Source organism: Stenella coeruleoalba (assembly GCF_951394435.1).
Source record: "Stenella coeruleoalba genome assembly, contig: scaffold_29, whole genome shotgun sequence".
NCBI classification, from domain to species: Eukaryota; Metazoa; Chordata; class Mammalia; order Artiodactyla; family Delphinidae; genus Stenella; species Stenella coeruleoalba.
Window position 1 is genome coordinate 1,513,395 of NW_027645960.1, and position 18,040 is coordinate 1,531,434.

Genomic DNA, 18,040 nt, shown 5'->3' on the forward strand with positions numbered 1-18,040 from the left:
GTGTCATCAGGCCCTTAGCATCACAATGAGTGGATTCAGGTATGATGATTCTAACTGAAATAAGTCACACAGAAAAAGAAACATCATAAGATATCAGTAATACAGGGAATGTAAACTTGGCTACACAGGAACTGAATTACAGAACAGAACAGGGTCTCAAATTTAGAAAACCAACATATGCTTGCTTAAGGGTAAAGGTGAGTTGGGGTGCTGCATAAAACCAGAGATTGAAATGAGCACAGATAAAGTTCCTTAAGTCAAATATGGAATAGACAAGAGCTACTCCTTGCTCAACGAAATGGACTCAACACCGCATATTAAACGCCTAAGAATGTACCTGACTAGTAAGTATCTTAAAACCTATGGATTGCTATGTCTCCGAAGGAGAATCAAGCATGTGTACAGGGGCATAAACGCAGCAGTGATAGGATTGGAGAGGTTCGGTGAGCAAATGAAGACCCTTTGAAGTCATATTGCATGGTACCCATTACACGGGTCTCAACTCTCCAGGTTTAAGGTATTCTTCCTTCAGCTAAAACATGCATGTGGAACCCAAGTATGATCAACCATGTGAACGGGAGACGTGTTCAAATATGTCTCAGTTTTCGTACCCTGGGACTCTGGTGCAACATTCCAGACGCTTTACTAACACTCTCCCGACTTGGAGAGTCAGTCCCTTTAACCTCCTGTTTGGCCCAGTTTGCAATTTCTGCGGAAGATGAACAGGAATAGCGAGAACCAATGAGAGACTAGCTGGAGGTGTCTGGACGGGCAAATTTAACTCTCATTTCCCACCAGGAAGAGGAATTAACCAAAGGCTCAGCGTGCCGTGCCGGAACCAGATTAGGGCCTGAAGCCATCCTGCGGTGTTGCGGCCAGCTCACAAGAAAGCGAGTTGAAGAAAGGAGCTCAGGGGCACTGTAATTCACAAACCTGCAGAGTTATAAATGACAGCTATCGTCCAAAAATAGACTGAAGTAAGGCTGCCAAGAGGACTTGAAAGCGGGGCAGAATTGCAGGAAACCGATTTCAGGAGGTAGACTGGAATTGCATTGAAAGCATAGGAAAAGAGGCAGAACGTCCACAGTGATGCACTTGGCCAAAAAGGGCATATGCGTTTTTTCCTGAATATATTCAGGAAAAAACGCATACGCCCTTTTTGGCCAACCAAGCAAGCTTGCAAAGGAAATCTGCACTACAATGAAGTCTCACTTCCCCCCGGTCAAAAGGGCCATCTGAAAAAAGTGTAAAATCCAGAAAGGCAGGACAGGCCATGGAGAACTGGGAGCCTTGTTATGCTGATGGGCGGGATGTAAATTGCCAACAACCACTCGGGAGAAGTGTATGGTGTTTCCTGAAACATCTAAAAAACAAAGCAACAGAGCCTAGGGCACTTCCACTTATGGTCCTATAGCTTAGGGAAATTAAAATCAAAAAGACACAGCCACCCCAAAGTTTGGAACGGCTCTGTTTACAAGAACCTCGTTTACAGTACAAGTTCAACATCGCAGAAAGTGAAAAATGGAGAAAGAAGTTGTGGTATTTACTTACAAAGCAATATCACTCAGCAATGAAATCTGTGTCATCAGGCCCTTAGCAGCACAATGAGTGGATCAGGTATGATGATTCTAACTGAAGTAAGTCACACAGAAAAGGAAACATCATAAGATATCAATAATACACGGAATGGAAACTTGGCTACACAGGAACTGAATTACAGAACAGAACAGGGTCTCAAATTTAGAAAACCAACTTATGCTTGCTTAAGGGGAAAGGTGAGTTGGGGTGCTGCATAAAACCAGAGATTGAAATGAGCACAGATAAAGTTCCTTAAGCCAAATATGGAATAGACAAGAGCTACTCCTTGCTCAACGAAATGGACTCAACACCGCATATTAAACGCCTAAGAATGTACCTGACTAGTAAGTATCTTAAAACCTATGGATTGCTATGTCTCCGAAAGAGAATCAAGCATGTGTACAGGGGCATAAACGCAGCAGTGATAGGATTGGAGAGGTTCGGTGAGCAAATGAAGACCCTTTGAAGTCATATTGCATGGTACCCATTCCACGGGTTTCAACTACCCAGGTTTTAGGTATTCTTCCTTCAGCTAAAACATGCATGTGGAACCCAGAGTATGATCAACCATGTGATCGGGAGACGTGTTCAAATATGTCTCAGTTTTCGTACCCTGGTACTCGGGTGCAACATTCCAGACGCTTTACTAACACTCTCCTGACTTGGAGAGTCAGTCCCTTTAACCTCCTGTTTGGCCCAGTTTGCAATTTCTGCGGAAGATGAACAGGAATAGCGAGAACCAATGAGAGGCTAGCTGGAGGTGTCTGGACGGGCAAATTTAACTCTCATTTCCCACCAGGAAGAGGAATTAACCAAAGGCTCAGCATGCCGGGCCGGAACAAGATTAGGGCCTGAAGCCATCCTGCGGTGTTGCGGCCAGGTCAAAAGAAAGCGAGTTGAAGAAAGGAGCTCAGGGGCACTGTAATTCACAAACCTGCAGAGTTATAAATGACAGCTATCGTCCAAAAATAGACTGAAGTAAGGCTGCCAAGAGGACTTGAAAGCAGGGCAGAATTGCAGGAAACCGATTTCAGGAGGTAGACTGGAATTGCATTGAAAGCATAGGAAAAGAGGAAGAACGTCCACAATGATGCACTTGGCCAAAAAGGGCGTATGCGTTTTTTCCTGAATATATTCAGGAAAAAACGCATACGCCCTTTTTGGCCAACCAAGCAAGCTTGCAAAGGAAATCTGCACTACAATGAAGTCTCACTTCCCCCCGGTCAAAAGGGCCATCTGAAAAAAGTGTAAAATCCAGAAAGGCAGGACAGGCCATGGAGAACTGGGAGCCTTGTTATGCTGATGGGCGGGATGTAAATTGCCAACAGACACTCGGGAGAAGTGTATGGTGTTTCCTGAAACATCTAAAAAACAAAGCAACAGAACCTAGGGCACTTCCACTTATGGTCCTATAGCTTAGGGAAATTAAAATCAAAAAGACACAGCCACCCCAAAGTTTGGAACGGCTCTGTTTACAAGAACCTCGTTTACAGTACAAGTTCAACATTGCAGAAAGTGTAAAATGGATAAAGAAGTTGTGGTATTCACTTAGAAAGCAATATCACTCAGCAATGAAATCTATGTCATCAGGCCCGTAGCAGCACAATGAGTGGATTCAGGTATGATGATTCTAACTGAAATAAGTCACACAGAAAAAGAAACATCATAAGATATCAGTAATACAGGGAATGTAAACTTGGCTACACAGGAACTGAATTACAGAACAGAACAGGGTCTCAAATTTAGAAAACCAACATATGCTTGCTTAAGGGTAAAGGTGAGTTGGGGTGCTGCATAAAACCAGAGATTGAAATGAGCACAGATAAAGTTCCTTAAGTCAAATATGGAATAGACAAGAGCTACTCCTTGCTCAACGAAATGGACTCAACACCGCATATTAAACGCCTAAGAATGTACCTGACTAGTAAGTATCTTAAAACCTATGGATTGCTATGTCTCCGAAGGAGAATCAAGCATGTGTACAGGGGCATAAACGCAGCAGTGATAGGATTGGAGAGGTTCGCTGAGCAAATGAAGACCCTTTGAAGTCATATTGCATGGTACCCATTACACGGGTCTCAACTCTCCAGGTTTAAGGTATTCTTCCTTCAGCTAAAACATGCATGTGGAACCCAAGTATGATCAACCATGTGAACGGGAGACGTGTTCAAATATGTCTCAGTTTTCGTACCCTGGGACTCTGGTGCAACATTCCAGACGCTTTACTAACACTCTCCCGACTTGGAGAGTCAGTCCCTTTAACCTCCTGTTTGGCCCAGTTTGCAATTTCTGCGGAAGATGAACAGGAATAGCGAGAACCAATGAGAGACTAGCTGGAGGTGTCTGGACGGGCAAATTTAACTCTCATTTCCCACCAGGAAGAGGAATTAACCAAAGGCTCAGCGTGCCGTGCCGGAACCAGATTAGGGCCTGAAGCCATCCTGCGGTGTTGCGGCCAGCTCACAAGAAAGCGAGTTGAAGAAAGGAGCTCAGGGGCACTGTAATTCACAAACCTGCAGAGTTATAAATGACAGCTATCGTCCAAAAATAGACTGAAGTAAGGCTGCCAAGAGGACTTGAAAGCGGGGCAGAATTGCAGGAAACCGATTTCAGGAGGTAGACTGGAATTGCATTGAAAGCATAGGAAAAGAGGCAGAACGTCCACAGTGATGCACTTGGCCAAAAAGGGCATATGCGTTTTTTCCTGAATATATTCAGGAAAAAACGCATACGCCCTTTTTGGCCAACCAAGCAAGCTTGCAAAGGAAATCTGCACTACAATGAAGTCTCACTTCCCCCCGGTCAAAAGGGCCATCTGAAAAAAGTGTAAAATCCAGAAAGGCAGGACAGGCCATGGAGAACTGGGAGCCTTGTTATGCTGATGGGCGGGATGTAAATTGCCAACAGACACTCGGGAGAAGTGTATGGTGTTTCCTGAAACATCTAAAAAACAAAGCAACAGAGCCTAGGGCACTTCCACTTATGGTCCTATAGCTTAGGGAAATTAAAATCAAAAAGACACAGCCACCCCAAAGTTTGGGACGCCTCCGTTTACAAGAACCTCGTTTACCGTACAAGTTCAATATCACAGAAAGTGAAAAATGGATAAAGAACTTGTGGTACTTACGTACAATGCAGTATCACTCAGCAATGAAATCTATGTCATCAGGCCCGTAGCAGCATAATGAGTGGATTCAGGTACGATGATTCTAACTGAAATAAGTCACACAGAAAAAGAAACATCATAAGATATCACTAATACACGGAATGTAAACTTGGCTACACAGGAACTGCATTCCAAAACAGAACAGGGTCTCAAATTTAGAAAACCAACTTATGCTTGCTTAAGGGGAAAGGTGAGTTGGGGTGCTGCATAAAACCAGAGATTGAAATGAGCACAGATAAAGTTCCTTAAGCCAAATATGGAATAGACAAGAGCTACTCCTTGCTCAACGAAATGGACTCAACACCGCATATTAAACGCCTAAGAATGTACCTGACTAGTAAGTATCTTAAAACCTATGGATTGCTATGTCTCCGAAGGGGAATCAAGCATGTGTACAGGGGCATAAACGCAGCAGTGATAGGATTGGAGAGGTTCGGTGAGCAAATGAAGACCCTTTGAAGTCATATTGCATGGTACCCATTCCACGGGTTTCAACTACCCAGGTTTTAGGTATTCTTCCTTCAGCTAAAACATGCATGTGGAACCCAGAGTATGATCAACCATGTGATCGGGAGACGTGTTCAAATATGTCTCAGTTTTCGTACCCTGGTACTCGGGTGCAACATTCCAGACGCTTTACTAACACTCTCCCCACTTGGAGAGTCAGTCCCTTTAACCTCCTGTTTGGCCCTGTTTGCAATTTCTGCGGAAGATGAACAGGAATAGCGAGAACCAATGAGAGGCTAGCTGGAGGTGTCTGGACAGGCAAATTTAACTCTCATTTCCCACCAGGAAGAGGAATTAACCAAAGGCTCAGCATGCCGGGCCGGAACCAGATTAGGGCCTGAAGCCATCCTGCGGTGTTGCGGCCAGGTCACAAGAAAGCGAGTTGAAGAAAGGAGCTCAGGGGCACTGTAATTCACAAACCTGCAGAGTTATAAATGACAGCTATCGTCCAAAAATAGACTGAAGTAAGGCTGCCAAGAGGACTTGAAAGCGGGGCAGAATTGCAGGAAACCGATTTCAGGAGGTAGACTGCAATTGCATTGAAAGCATAGGAAAAGAGGCAGAACGTCCACAATGATGCACTTGGCCAAAAAGGGCGTATGCGTTTTTTCCTGAATATATTCAGGAAAAAACGCATACGCCCTTTTTGGCCAACCAAGCAAGCTTGCAAAGGAAATCTGCACTACAATGAAGTCTCACTTCCCCCCGGTCAAAAGGGCCATCTGAAAAAAGTGTAAAATCCAGAAAGGCAGGACAGGCCATGGAGAACTGGGAGCCTTGTTATGCTGATGGGCGGGATGTAAATTGCCAACAGACACTCGGGAGAAGTGTATGGTGTTTCCTGAAACATCTAAAAAACAAAGCAACAGAGCCTAGGGCACTTCCACTTATGGTCCTATAGCTTAGGGAAATTAAAATCAAAAAGACACAGCCACCCCAAAGTTTGGGACGCCTCCGTGTACAAGAACCCCGTTTACCGTACAAGTTCAATATCACAGAAAGTGAAAAATGGATAAAGAACTTGTGGTACTTACGTACAATGCAGTATCACTCAGCAATGAAATCTATGTCATCAGGCCCGTAGCAGCATAATGAGTAGATTCAGGTACGATGATTCTAACTGAAATAAGTCACACAGAAAAAGAAACATCATAAGATATCACTAATACACGGAATGTAAACTTGGCTACACAGGAACTGCATTCCAAAACAGAACAGGGTCTCAAATTTAGAAAACCAACTTATGCTTGCTTAAGGGGAAAGGTGAGTTGGGGTGCTGCATAAAACCAGAGATTGAAATGAGCACAGATAAAGTTCCTTAAGCCAAATATGGAATAGACAAGAGCTACTCCTTGCTCAACGAAATGGACTCAACACCCCATATTAAACGCCTAAGAATGTACCTGACTAGTAAGTATCTTAAAACCTATGGATTGCTATGTCTCCAAAAGACAATCAAGCGTGTGTACAGGGGCATAAACGCAGCAGTGATAGGATTGGAGAGGTTCAGTGAGCAAATGAAGACCCTTTGAAGTCATATTGCATGGTACCCATTCCACGGGTTTCAACTACCCAGGTTTAAGGTATTCTTCCTTCAGCTAAAACATGCATGTGGAACCTAGAGTATGATCAACCATGTGATTGGGAGACGTGATCAAATATGTCTCAGTTTTCGTACCCTGGTACTCGGGTGCAATATTCCAGACGCTTTACTAACACTCTCCCGACTTGGAGAGTCAGTCCCTTTAACCTCCTGTTTGGCCCAGTTTGCAATTTCTGCGGAAGATGAACAGGAATAGCGAGAACCAATGAGAGGCTAGCTGGAGGTGTCTGGACGGGCAAATTTAACTCTCATTTCCCAACAGGAAGAGGAAATAACCAAAGGCTCAGCGTGCCGTACCGGAACCAGATTAGGGCCTGAAGCCATCCTGCGGTGTTGCGGCCAGCTCACAAGAAAGCGAGTTGAAGAAAGGAGCTCAGGGGCACTGTAATTCACAAACCTGCAGAGTTATAAATGACAGCTATCGTCCAAAAATAGACTGAAGTAAGGCTGCCAAGAGGACTTGAAAGCGGGGCAGAATTGCAGGAAACCGATTTCAGGAGGTAGACTGCAATTGCATTGAAAGCATAGGAAAAGAGGCAGAACGTCCACAATGATGCACTTGGCCAAAAAGGGCGTATGCGTTTTTTCCTGAATATATTCAGGAAAAAACGCATACGCCCCTTTTGGCCAACCAAGCAAGCTTGCAAAGGAAATCTGCACTACAATGAAGTCTCACTTCCCCCGGTCAAAACGGCCATCTGAAAAAAGTGTAAAATCCGGAAAGGCAGGACAGGCCATGGAGAACTGGGAGCCTTGTTATGCTGATGGGCGGGATGTAAATTGCCAACAACCACTCGGGAGAAGTGTATGGTGTTTCCTGAAACATCTAAAAAACAAAGCAACAGAGCCTAGGGCACTTCCACTTATGGTCCTATAGCTTAGGGAAATTAAAATCAAAAAGACACAGCCACCCCAAAGTTTGGGACGCCTCCGTTTACAAGAACCTCGTTTACCGTACAAGTTCAATATCACAGAAAGTGAAAAATGGATAAAGAACTTGTGGTACTTACGTACAATGCAGTATCACTCAGCAATGAAATCTATGTCATCAGGCCCGTAGCAGCATAATGAGTGGATTCAGGTACGATGATTCTAACTGAAATAAGTCACACAGAAAAAGAAACATCATAAGATATCACTAATACACGGAATGTAAACTTGGCTACACAGGAACTGCATTCCAAAACAGAACAGGGTCTCAAATTTAGAAAACCAACTTATGCTTGCTTAAGGGGAAAGGTGAGTTGGGGTGCTGCATAAAACCAGAGATTGAAATGAGCACAGATAAAGTTCCTTAAGCCAAATATGGAATAGACAAGAGCTACTCCTTGCTCAACGAAATGGACTCAACACCGCATATTAAACGCCTAAGAATGTACCTGACTAGTAAGTATCTTAAAACCTATGGATTGCTATGTCTCCGAAGGGGAATCAAGCATGTGTACAGGGGCATAAACGCAGCAGTGATAGGATTGGAGAGGTTCGGTGAGCAAATGAAGACCCTTTGAAGTCATATTGCATGGTACCCATTCCACGGGTTTCAACTACCCAGGTTTTAGGTATTCTTCCTTCAGCTAAAACATGCATGTGGAACCCAGAGTATGATCAACCATGTGATCGGGAGACGTGTTCAAATATGTCTCAGTTTTCGTACCCTGGTACTCGGGTGCAACATTCCAGACGCTTTACTAACACTCTCCCCACTTGGAGAGTCAGTCCCTTTAACCTCCTGTTTGGCCCAGTTTGCAATTTCTGCGGAAGATGAACAGGAATAGCGAGAACCAATGAGAGACTAGCTGGAGGTGTCTGGACGGGCAAATTTAACTCTCATTTCCCACCAGGAAGAGGAATTAACCAAAGGCTCAGCGTGCCGTGCCGGAACCAGATTAGGGCCTGAAGCCATCCTGCGGTGTTGCGGCCAGGTCACAAGAAAGCGAGTTGAAGAAAGGAGCTCAGGGGCACTGTAATTCACAAACCTGCAGAGTTATAAATGACAGCTATCGTCCAAAAATAGACTGAAGTAAGGCTGCCAAGAGGACTTGAAAGCGGGGCAGAATTGCAGGAAACCGATTTCAGGAGGTAGACTGGAATTGCATTCAAAGCATAGGAAAAGAGGCAGAACGTCCACAATGATGCACTTGGCCAAAAAGGGCGTATGCGTTTTTTCCTGAATATATTCAGGAAAAAACGCATACGCCCTTTTTGGCCAACCAAGCAAGCTTGCAAAGGAAATCTGCACTACAATGAAGTCTCACTTCCCCCCGGTCAAAAGGGCCATCTGAAAAAAGTGTAAAATCCAGAAAGGCAGGACAGGCCATGGAGAACTGGGAGCCTTGTTATGCTGATGGGCGGGATGTAAATTGCCAACAGACACTCGGGAGAAGTGTATGGTGTTTCCTGAAACATCTAAAAAACAAAGCAACAGAGCCTAGGGCACTTCCACTTATGGTCCTATAGCTTAGGGAAATTAAAATCAAAAAGACACAGCCACCCCAAAGTTTGGGACGCCTCCGTGTACAAGAACCCCGTTTACCGTACAAGTTCAATATCACAGAAAGTGAAAAATGGATAAAGAACTTGTGGTACTTACGTACAATGCAGTATCACTCAGCAATGAAATCTATGTCATCAGGCCCGTAGCAGCATAATGAGTGGATTCAGGTACGATGATTCTAACTGAAATAAGTCACACAGAAAAAGAAACATCATAAGATATCACTAATACACGGAATGTAAACTTGGCTACACAGGAACTGCATTCCAAAACAGAACAGGGTCTCAAATTTAGAAAACCAACTTATGCTTGCTTAAGGGGAAAGGTGAGTTGGGGTGCTGCATAAAACCAGAGATTGAAATGAGCACAGATAAAGTTCCTTAAGCCAAATATGGAAGAGACAAGAGCTACTCCTTGCTCAACGAAATGGACTCAACACCCCATATTAAACGCCTAAGAATGTACCTGACTAGTAAGTATCTTAAAACCTATGGATTGCTATGTCTCCAAAAGACAATCAAGCGTGTGTACAGGGGTATAAACGCAGCAGTGATAGGATTGGAGAGGTTCAGTGAGCAAATGAAGACCCTTTGAAGTCATATTGCATGGTACCCATTCCACGGGTTTCAACTACCCAGGTTTAAGGTATTCTTCCTTCAGCTAAAACATGCATGTGGAACCTAGAGTATGATCAACCATGTGATCGGGAGACGTGTTCAAATATGTCTCAGTTTTCGTACCCTGGTACTCGGGTGCAATATTCCAGACGCTTTACTAACACTCTCCCGACTTGGAGAGTCAGTCCCTTTAACCTCCTGTTTGGCCCAGTTTGCAATTTCTGCGGAAGATGAACAGGAATAGCGAGAACCAATGAGAGGCTAGCTGGAGGTGTCTGGACGGGCAAATTGAACTCTCATTTCCCAACAGGAAGAGGAAATAACCAAAGGCTCAGCGTGCCGTACCGGAACCAGATTAGGGCCTGAAGCCATCCTGCGGTGTTGCGGACACCTCAAAAGAAAGCGAGTTGAAGAAAGGAGCTCAGGGGCACTATAATTCACAAACCTGCAGAGTTATAAATGACAGCTATCGTCCAAAAATACACTGAAGTAAGGCTGCCAAGAGGACTTGAAAGCGGGGCAGAATTGCAGGAAACCGATTTCAGGAGGTAGACTGGAATTGCATTGAAAGCATAGGAAAAGAGGCAGAACGTCCACAATGATGCACTTGGCCAAAAAGGGCGTATGCGTTTTTTCCTGAATATATTCAGGAAAAAACGCATACGCCCTTTTTGGCCAAACAAGCAAGCTTGCAAAGGAAATCTGCACTACAATGAAGTCTCACTTCCCCCCGGTCAAAAGGGCCATCTGAAAAAAGTGTAAAATCCAGAAAGGCAGGACAGGCCATGGAGAACTGGGAGCCTTGTTATGCTGATGGGCGGGATGTAAATTGCCAACAACCACTCGAGAGAAGTGTATGGTGTTTCCTGAAACATCTAAAAAACAAAGCAACAGAACCTAGGGCACTTCCACTTATGGTCCTATAGCTTAGAGAAATTAAAATCAAAAAGACACAGCCACCCCAAAGTTTGGGATGCCTCCGTTTACAAGAACCTCGTTTACCGTACAAGTTCAATATCACAGAAAGTGAAAAATGGATAAAGAACTTGTGGTACTTACGTACAATGCAGTATCACTCAGCAATGAAATCTATGTCATCAGGCCCGTAGCAGCATAATGAGTGGATTCAGGTACGATGATTCTAACTGAAATAAGTCACACAGAAAAAGAAACATCATAAGATATCACTAATACACGGAATGTAAACTTGGCTACACAGGAACTGCATTCCAAAACAGAACAGGGTCTCAAATTTAAAAAACCAACTTATGCTTGCTTAAGCGGAAAGGTGAGAAGGGGTGCTGCATAAAACCAGAGATTGAAATGAGCACAGATAAAGTTCCTTAAGCCAAATATGGAATAGACAAGAGCTACTCCTTGCTCAACGAAATGGACTCAAAACCCCATATTAAACGCCTAAGAATGTACCTGACTAGTAAGTATCTTAAAACCTATGGATTGCTATGTCTCCAAAAGAGAATCAAGCGTGTGTACAGGGGCATAAACGCAGCAGTGATAGGATTGGAGAGGTTCGGTGAGCAAATGAAGACCCTTTGAAGTCATATTGCATGGTACCCATTACACGGGTCTCAACTCTCCAGGTTTAAGGTATTCTTCCTTCAGCTAAAACATGCATGTGGAACCCAGAGTATGATCAACCATGTGAACGGGAGACGTGGTCAAATATGTCTCAGTTTTCGTACGTGGTACTCGGGTGCAACATTCCAGACGCTTTACTAACACTCTCCCGACTTGGAGAGTAAGTCCCTTTAACCACCTGTTTGGCCCTGTTTGCAATTTCTGCGGAAGATGAACAGGAATAGCGAGAACCAATGAGAGGCTAGCTGGAGGTGTCTGGACAGGCAAATTTAACTCTCATTTCCCACCAGGAAGAGGAATTAACCAAAGGCTCAGCATGCCGGGCCGGAACAAGATTAGGGCCTGAAGCCATCCTGCGGTGTTGCGGCCAGGTCACAAGAAAGCGAGTTGAAGAAAGGAGCTCAGGGGCACTGTAATTCACAAACCTGCAGAGTTATAAATGACAGCTATCGTCCAAAAATAGACTGAAGTAAGGCTGCCAAGAGGACTTGAAAGCGGGGCAGAATTGCAGGAAACCGATTTCAGGAGGTAGACTGGAATTGCATTGAAAGCATAGGAAAAGAGGCAGAACGTCCACAATGATGCACTTGGCCAAAAAGGGCGTATGCGTTTTTTCCTGAATATATTCAGGAAAAAACGCATACGCCCTTTTTGGCCAACCAAGCAAGCTTGCAAAGGAAATCTGCACTACAATGAAGTCTCACTTCCCCCCGGTCAAAAGGGCCATCTGAAAAAAGTGTAAAATCCAGAAAGGCAGGACAGGCCATGGAGAACTGGGAGCCTTGTTATGCTGATGGGCGGGATGTAAATTGCCAACAACCACTCGGGAGAAGTGTATGGTGTTTCCTGAAACATCTAAAAAACAAAGCAACAGAACCTACGGCACTTCCACTTATGGTCCTATAGCTTAGGGAAATTAAAATCAAAAAGACACAGCCACCCCAAAGTTTGGAACGGCTCTGTTTACAAGAACCTCGTTTACAGTACAAGTTCAACATCGCAGAAAGTGAAAAATGGAGAAAGAAGTTGTGGTATTTACTTACAAAGCAATATCACTCAGCAATGAAATCTGTGAAATCAGGCCCTTAGCAGCACAATGAGTGGATTCAGGTATGATGATTCTAACTGAAATAAGTCACACAGAAAAAGAAACATCATAAGATATCAGTAATACACGGAATGTAAACTTGGCTACACAGGAACTGAATTACAGAACAGAACAGGGTCTCAAATTTAGAAAACCAACTTATGCTTGCTTAAGGGGAAAGGTGAGTTGGGGTGCTGCATAAAACCAGAGATTGAAATGAGCACAGATAAAGTTCCTTAAGCCAAATATGGAATAGACAAGAGCTACTCCTTGCTCAACGAAATGGACTCAACACCGCATATTAAACGCCTAAGAATGTACCTGACTAGTAAGTATCTTAAAACCTATGGATTGCTATGTCTCCGAAAGAGAATCAAGCATGTGTACAGGGGCATGAACGCAGCAGTGATAGGATTGGAGAGGTTCGGTGAGCAAATGAAGACCCTTTGAAGTCATATTGCATGGTACCCATTCCACGGGTTTCAACTACCCAGGTTTTAGGTATTCTTCCTTCAGCTAAAACATGCATGTGGAACCCAGAGTATGATCAACCATGTGATCGGGAGACGTGTTCAAATATGTCTCAGTTTTCGTACCCTGGTACTCGGGTGCAACATTCCAGACGCTTTACTAACACTCTCCCCACTTGGAGAGTCAGCACCTTTAACCTCCTGTTTGGCCCAGTTTGCAATTTCTGCGGAAGATGAACAGGAATAGCGAGAACCAATGAGAGACTAGCTGGAGGTGTCTGGACGGGCAAATTTAACTCTCATTTCCCACCAGGAAGAGGAATTAACCAAAGGCTCAGCGTGCCGTGCCAGAACCAGATTAGGGCCTGAAGCCATCCTGTGGTGTTGCGGCCAGCTCACAAGAAAGCGAGTTGAAGAAAGGAGCTCAGGGGCACTGTAATTCACAAACCTGCAGAGTTATAAATGACAGCTATCGTCCAAAAATAGACTGAAGTAAGGCTGCCAAGAGGACTTGAAAGCGGGGCAGAATTGCAGGAATCCGATTTCAGGAGGTAGACTGGAATTGCATTGAAAGCATAGGAAAAGAGGCAGAACGTCCACAATGATGCACTTGGCCAAAAAGGGCGTATGCGTTTTTTCCTGAATATATTCAGGAAAAAACGCATACGCCCTTTTTGGCCAACCAAGCAAGCTTGCAAAGGAAATCTGCACTACAATGAAGTCTCACTTCCCCCCGGTCAAAAGGGCCATCTGAAAAAAGTGTAAAATCCAGAAAGGCAGGACAGGCCATGGAGAACTGGGAGCCTTGTTATGCTGATGGGCGGGATGTAAATTGCCAACAACCACTCGGGAGAAGTGTATGGTGTTTCCTGAAACATCTAAAAAACAAAGCAACAGAGCCTAGGGCACTTCCACTTATGGTCCTATAGCTTAGGGAAATTAAAATCAAAAAGACACAGCCACCCCAAAGTTTGGGACGCCTCCGTGTACAAGAACCCCGTTTACCGTACAAGTTCAATATCACAGAAAGTGAAAAATGGATAAAGAACTTGTGGTACTTACGTACAATGCAGTATCACTCAGCAATGAAATCTATGTCATCAGGCCCGTAGCAGCATAATGAGTGGATTCAGGTACGATGATTCTAACTGAAATAAGTCACACAGAAAAAGAAACATCATAAGATATCACTAATACACGGAATGTAAACTTGGCTACACAGGAACTGCATTCCAAAACAGAACAGGGTCTCAAATTTAGAAAACCAACTTATGCTTGCTTAAGGGGAAAGGTGAGTTGGGGTGCTGCATAAAACCAGAGATTGAAATGAGCACAGATAAAGTTCCTTAAGCCAAATATGGAATAGACAAGAGCTACTCCTTGCTCAACGAAATGGACTCAACACCCCATATTAAACGGCTAAGAATGTACCTGACTAGTAAGTATCTTAAAACCTATGGATTGCTATGTCTCCAAAAGACAATCAAGCGTGTGTACAGGGGCATAAACGCAGCAGTGATAGGATTGGAGAGGTTCAGTGAGCAAATGAAGACCCTTTGAAGTCATATTGCATGGTACCCATTCCACGGGTTTCAACTACCCAGGTTTAAGGTATTCTTCCTTCAGCTAAAACATGCATGTGGAACCTAGAGTATGATCAACCATGTGATCGGGAGACGTGTTCAAATATGTCTCAGTTTTCGTACCCTGGTACTCGGGTGCAATATTCCAGACGCTTTACTAACCCTCTCCCGACTTGGAGAGTCAGTCCCTTTAACCTCCTGTTTGGCCCAGTTTGCAATTTCTGCGGAAGATGAACAGGAATAGCGAGAACCAATGAGAGGCTAGCTGGAGGTGTCTGGACGGGCAAATTTAACTCTCATTTCCCAACAGGAAGAGGAAATAACCAAAGGCTCAGCGTGCCGTACCGGAACCAGATTAGGGCCTGAAGCCATCCTGCGGTGTTGCGGCCACCTCAAAAGAAACCGAGTTGAAGAAAGGAGCTCAGGGGCACTATAATTCACAAACCTGCAGAGTTATAAATGACAGCTATCGTCCAAAAATACACTGAAGTAAGGCTGCCAAGAGGACTTGAAAGCGGGGCAGAATTGCAGGAAACCGATTTCAGGAGGTAGACTGGAATTGCATTGAAAGCATAGGAAAAGAGGCAGAACGTCCACAATGATGCACTTGGCCAAAAAGGGCGTATGCGTTTTTTCCTGAATATATTCAGGAAGAAACGCATACGCCCTTTTTGGCCAACCAAGCAAGCTTGCAAAGGAAATCTGCACTACAATGAAGTCTCACTTCCCCCCGGTCAAAAGGGCCATCTGAAAAAAGTGTAAAATCCAGAAAGGCAGGACAGGCCATGGAGAACTGGGAGCCTTGTTATGCTGATGGGCGGGATGTAAATTGCCAACAACCACTCGGGAGAAGTGTATGGTGTTTCCTGAAACATCTAAAAAACAAAGCAACAGAACCTACGGCACTTCCACTTATGGTCCTATAGCTTAGGGAAATTAAAATCAAAAAGACACAGCCACCCCAAAGTTTGGAACGGCTCTGTTTACAAGAACCTCGTTTACAGTACAAGTTCAACATCGCAGAAAGTGAAAAATGGAGAAAGAAGTTGTGGTATTTACTTACAAAGCAATATCACTCAGCAATGAAATCTGTGTCATCAGGCCCTTAGCAGCACAATGAGTGGATTCAGGTATGATGATTCTAACTGAAATAAGTCACACAGAAAAAGAAACATCATAAGATATCAGTAATACACGGAATGTAAACTTGGCTACACAGGAACTGAATTACAGAACAGAACAGGGTCTCAAATTTAGAAAACCAACTTATGCTTGCTTAAGGGGAAAGGTGAGTTGGGGTGCTGCATAAAACCAGAGATTGAAATGAGCACAGATAAAGTTCCTTAAGCCAAATATGGAATAGACAAGAGCTACTCGTTGCTCAACGAAATGGACTCAACACCGCATATTAAACGCCTAAGAATGTACCTGACTAGTAAGTATCTTAAAACCTATGGATTGCTATGTCTCCGAAAGAGAATCAAGCATGTGTACAGGGGCATGAACGCAGCAGTGATAGGATTGGAGAGGTTCGGTGAGCAAATGAAGACCCTTTGAAGTCATATTGCATGGTACCCATTCCACGGGTTTCAACTACCCAGGTTTTAGGTATTCTTCCTTCAGCTAAAACATGCATGTGGAACCCAGAGTATGATCAACCATGTGATCGGGAGACGTGTTCAAATATGTCTCAGTTTTCGTACCCTGGTACTCGGGTGCAACATTCCAGACGCTTTACTAACACTCTCCCCACTTGGAGAGTCAGCACCTTTAACCTCCTGTTTGGCCCAGTTTGCAATTTCTGCGGAAGATGAACAGGAATAGCGAGAACCAATGAGAGACTAGCTGGAGGTGTCTGGACGGGCAAATTTAACTCTCATTTCCCACCAGGAAGAGGAATTAACCAAAGGCTCAGCGTGCCGTGCCAGAACCAGATTAGGGCCTGAAGCCATCCTGTGGTGTTGCGGCCAGCTCACAAGAAAGCGAGTGGAAGAAAGGAGCTCAGGGGCACTGTAATTCACAAACCTGCAGAGTTATAAATGACAGCTATCGTCCAAAAATAGACTGAAGTAAGGCTGCCAAGAGGACTTGAAAGCGGGGCAGAATTGCAGGAAACCGATTTCAGGAGGTAGACTGGAATTGCATTGAAAGCATAGGAATAGAGGCAGAACGTCCACAATGATGCACTTGGCCAAAAAGGGCGTATGCGTTTTTTCCTGAATATATTCAGGAAAAAACGCATACGCCCTTTTTGGCCAACCAAGCAAGCTTGCAAAGGAAATCTGCACTACAATGAAGTCTCACTTCCCCCCGGTCAAAAGGGCCATCTGAAAAAAGTGTAAAATCCAGAAAGGCAGGACAGGCCATGGAGAACTGGGAGCCTTGTTATGCTGATGGGCGGGATGTAAATTGCCAACAACCACTCGGGAGAAGTGTATGGTGTTTCCTGAAACATCTAAAAAACAAAGCAACAGAGCCTAGGGCACTTCCACTTATGGTCCTATAGCTTAGGGAAATTAAAATCAAAAAGACACAGCCACCCCAAAGTTTGGGACGCCTCCGTGTACAAGAACCCCGTTTACCGTACAAGTTCAATATCACAGAAAGTGAAAAATGGATAAAGAACTTGTGGTACTTACGTACAATGCAGTATCACTCAGCAATGAAATCTATGTCATCAGGCCCGTAGCAGCATAATGAGTGGATTCAGGTACGATGATTCTAACTGAAATAAGTCACACAGAAATAGAAACATCATAAGATATCACTAATACACGGAATGTAAACTTGGCTACGCAGGAACTGCATTCCAAAACAGAACAGGGTCTCAAATTTAGAAAAACAACTTATGCTTGCTTAAGGGGAAAGGTGAGTTGGGGTGCTGCATAAAACCAGAGATTGAAATGAGCACAGATAAAGTTCCTTAAGCCAAATATGGAATAGACAAGAGCTACTCCTTGCTCAACGAAATGGACTCAACACCCCATATTAAACGCCTAAGAATGTACCTGACTAGTAAGTATCTTAAAACCTATGGATTGCTATGTCTCCAAAAGACAATCAAGCGTGTGTACAGGGGCATAAACGCAGCAGTGATAGGATTGGAGAGGTTCAGTGAGCAAATGAAGACCCTTTGAAGTCATATTGCATGGTACCCATTCCACGGGTTTCAACTACCCAGGTTTAAGGTATTCTTCCTTCAGCTAAAACATGCATGTGGAACCTAGAGTATGATCAACCATGTGATCGGGAGACGTGTTCAAATATGTCTCAGTTTTCGTACCCTGGTACTCGGGTGCAATATTCCAGACGCTTTACTAACCCTCTCCCGACTTG

At 44.1% G+C, this 18,040-nt stretch overlaps 1 long non-coding RNA gene across 13 annotated transcripts in view; it reads right to left on the reverse strand.

The window, feature by feature from the left end:
* LOC307181435 overlaps positions 1-18,040 on the reverse strand; it is a 2,786,049-nt gene that overhangs the window by 914,557 nt on the left and 1,853,452 nt on the right. The window contains exon 6 of one of the 13 annotated variants that reach the window (XR_013826775.1): positions 3,129-3,208. The exons of the other annotated variants lie outside the window; for them this stretch is intronic. This is a non-coding gene — a long non-coding RNA (uncharacterized lncRNA). Of the gene's footprint in view, positions 1-3,128; positions 3,209-18,040 lie in introns of those variants that run through there. 13 annotated transcript variants of the gene reach the window in all.